We start from the raw sequence: 4,340 nt of genomic DNA on the forward strand, positions 1-4,340 counted from the left end.
CAGAGTCCTTGCAATGCTGCTCCATGATGTATTCAAAAAATGGAAAGGGATAATGACAAAGTTATCTGCTTATCCTGGAAAGGGCAGTTCATCCCCAGGTAAATACAGCTTTGCTTACACCAGACTCCCACTGGAAATGTGCCATGTTTAAAATGAGCAAGATCAGCCACCTAATCTTTATCTCAGCATGATTGTGAATTGTGGATTGTTTTTAATCCTGATGCAATTTAGATTTTCGTAGCTATGTTATCTTTGGGGTGATGGCACACAACATAAAGCTAAATCAAAATCAAGGGCTAGTTATTCAGAGATCAAAATACTTGCTCCAGATTTTAGATTCAGTAGGAAGACTGCAGGTAGTTACGGTTCATGTGTATACTTATGTTGGAGATTGCTGAAGGAAAGCTAAAAACAGGGGGGGAAGATGATTTCCCCCATTGTCTGATTTTAAGAGGTAAAGCAAGCTGAAGAAAAATGACATGTATTTTTTAAATTCTAAGGTTATGTACAGGTGTTACATTTGGAGCAGTCTAACTAGGGTTATGTTAGTCTCAATGCCCAATCATACAGGGGTTCAGAGGGCTTAAATAGACCCCCAAATGGTGTGCCAGATACATGTTAATGTGTCTGAGTAAGTTCAGTAATTGAGAACAAGATCAGGTTAATTCAGTCAAAAAAAGGTTTAAGCTGATCTTGAAAATTCTGTATGCATTTGCAGAGCAGCCTTGGGGCTAGGAAATCCCAGCTATTCACATCAGCTCAGGGGCTTTGCTATTCTTACCCCCTCTTCTCCAACTCTGACTGGGCTATTTTGGACCCCCCTGCCCCAACCTGGCCGTCCCCCCTCTCCCCATGAATCCACCGGCTCCCTCAGTGGACCTGCCAGCCACTCTGATCCTGTCAACTGCCCCTAGACCTGCCAACCCCTCTCTGACTCACCAACCACCCCCACTTACCTTCCCCTGCAATCCCCCCTGCCCCTCTGCCTACCCCCAGTTACTTACACCAGTTTTCCTGCATAGGTCCTGGGAGTGGTGAAGGGTGGCATGTGTTGCTCCTGGTCTACGTTTGTGGCTTAAAGTAAAGTAGCATGAACATAGGCTGGGTATGATGAACACCTATAGCACCCTAAGGAATGGCAGTATGTGTGCCGCCAAGATTGCAAAGTGGCAAATGGGAAAGAATGAAGTAATGTTAACACAAAGGCTTTTACTTCATGCCCCGTATTAGGCCTATAGTGCTCCATGATGCTTGGCCTCATTGAGGGGCAAAGCCTGTGTTTCAGCTTGATCTGTCGGTGTGTGTTCCAGCGTACTTTGTCTACTTCTGAGCTTCCAGATGGGTTAGTTAGAACATGCTGGATGACACCTCTGAAAAAAGCACCTCAGATTTTAATCTTAAAACATGACTGACTCTACAGGGAGTGATATCATGGAGCCTCCTATACACTTGCAGGGAGCTGACTCCAACGGGCTGAAAATCCAGCGTGTCAGAGCAGACTGGATTAATTGAGTCTGCTGGAGCACCAAAATAAATGTGCTCCAGCAGACTCTGGTGTCACATGTATTAGCATCCCCACACTGAAAAATGGTGGTGGGGCACTTTGAATGAACCCTTGATTGATGAGCTTTAGTTCAAAGCATCTTGCCACCATTTTTCAGCATGGGGGATGCTGATATATGTGATGCTTGGGCACTTTTAATTAAAAGTGCTCGCTAATTAAGGGACTCCCCCCCCGAAACCCGTGTCTCCCAGAGCAGTGTAAAAATGCCTACATGTCTGTACCTGGCCCTGTAGGCTCCCAGCACATTTGTAGCTCCCAGGTTCTGATTGCTCCTGGCAGACTGTAGGGATCCTGGAAGTCTCAAGAAGACTGTAGTGAGAAGTTCGGGTCCTCAGGACATTCAGGATCAGGGAGATTATATCTTGAGGATTTTTGACAACAAGAGAGTCTAGGCTAGCCTGCCTAGCCTTGGAACTTGTGAAGCTGCAATTTCCAGCAAGTGAGCTGGGAAGAAACCAGGGTGATTTGTGGAAGTGACATGCTTCAACAATGCAGTCTGATTTTGACAAACTGGCAAGGTACAGACATTAAACGTTTACTGGTATAAGTGATTGGAAACTAGCCATAACAGAACAGAAGTTGGGCACACAAACTGGTTTACGAATGCCAGAACCTGGTCTAAGATTTGCTACCCTTTCACCAAAGGGCAAATGTGTGTTCTGTTCTCTACTGATCTAAACTACGCCGCTTACAGAAAACCACAAAACTTTGATTACGTGGGCTTTTTGAACGTCTGTACCTAGCTGCTGATATTTCTTGATGAAAACCAATTTCACTGGAAAATTCTTGAGTAGCGCTTACAGAGATGCACCTAACAAGCAATGCTGTTGTAACTCATGTTCAGAGCCCTTCCATGTGTTAAAACAAACACATTTTTAATGGAAGTAAAGAAAAACTGAGTTCCAAAGAAATAATGCATTTAAAGTATCATTAATTATTGCCTAATTACTTACACTAGTGTGGCATGGGCAGCAGAGTGCTCTGGGATGATGAAGTTATCAATTATAGCTGATAATTAAGGGGCCAGGTGCATGTTTAATTTAACAAGATAAATATATGCCCAGATGTTGAATGTCTGGTGGTTTGTAATCGGGTAGGTTAGGAGGTTTTCAGGCACTACAAATCCTATTAAATGTCCAACCTGAATGAGCCAATATCGCATCTATCCTTAAGCGAACATTCATTTAAGAGGGCTTTGTTTTTGCATAATGGGTTTTGGATTGGCTTATGAAGAATGAATTCATTTAGCAGAAACGGAGGTTCTTTGCTTTTTCTACATCTGCAGAGCTGATTTACCTCAAGATGCACTGTAAGTGTTTATTTTTAACAGGGTTTTTTTGCCACCTATCTGCCTGGAAAAGGCACACGCTATATCTGAGTACTGGTGCACTGTATGGGGAACTGTTCTTGTTTAATTACTAAACCAGTGTTCATGGGAACAGGTGACTAAGGCTAGTGTAACTTTGAAAGGAAATGATTTTTCATTGCTAGACCCTTAAATTTAGAACGGAGGGGAGGGGAGGTCCTCACCTGTGCTCCTGTCTCCATATGCAAGTTAAAAATGACCATGAAGTTTCTGGCTGTGAAAGGATTCTTATAGTACAGTGGTATGGAAGGAAGCTAAGAAGCTACCTTGTGAGCACAGGGGACATGCCAGAGTTGGGAATATCACATTGAGATGCTGCTGCCACATGCAGGGCTATGAGAGTCTCAGTGCTTTATGTACCAAATCCTGGGTAGTACACATCCTACCTTGTGCTTCTCAGAAGTTCAGGAGAAAATTGCACCCATATTATGATGGTGAGAATTACCCCACGATGCTGTTAAGAATAGGTTGGCAAGGCCCTTCTCTTAGCATGCAAACAGTTTCATTTTTGAAGAAAGATTGTGTTGCTAGTTTTGTAATGCATTCTGCCTCTGGAGAGCCATTGGAAGCAGCAGGAAGGTTATCTTTCAGCCTCCATTTCTTTATTTACAGTTTATGCTTGGGACAGAATTACCCTCTGGAAGGCTGGCATTGGTGTTTGGGCTAAGATACTTGAAGGGCAAATTGCCTGCATGCTGTTTGACCACTTCTATCTAAGGACTGGTGTATCTATCTATCTATCTATCTAGAGCAAGTGAGCTTAAATAAAGCAAGGTAGACAAACATCTGGTTCACACAATTGTACTGCCATTATGATTTCAAGTAAAGGGGTGAATTTTTACTGGTATAGTTATACCCTTAGTGGGAACACAGATTTACTAGTATAAAGGGGCCTTATAATGGTACAGATTATTCCCTATTGGATAAAAAAAAACAAACCCTTTTTTACAGATATAATTACATTTATACTAGAAGACATACAGTTCAGGAGTACAGCTGTTGTATGCAGTCAGCAAACCCAGGCTGTACAATAAGACCTGCATTTAACCTAATATTTGCTGCCACTCAGAAAAGTAGAACTGGTATCTTTCAAGTGAAAAATTTACATGAGCATTTTTTAACTTAAGTGAAATTAATTATTTAAAAATTATATGATCCCCCACAGAGCTTTTTAACTCAAGGAAAATGAAAGACAGCCCTTTGAGAAATGGTTTCTACTTCATCACAGTTCCACTGAAGCCTTAATTGCCCTACATTATGATTGCTAGTGCATGAGAACTGGCAAGTGACTATCCAGTTCGACAGCATCTTAAATAATGGCTTCAATTAAAAAATTGCGAAAGAATTAAAAAAAAAAAAAGATATTGGCTATTTTTTTCAAAGGATCCATGTTAAACCCCTTGAAATCAA

This window comes from Gavialis gangeticus, unplaced genomic scaffold (genome assembly GCF_001723915.1).
Source record: "Gavialis gangeticus isolate Ggan-Ray unplaced genomic scaffold, GavGan_comp1, whole genome shotgun sequence".
Lineage (NCBI taxonomy): Eukaryota > Metazoa > Chordata > Crocodylia > Gavialidae > Gavialis > Gavialis gangeticus.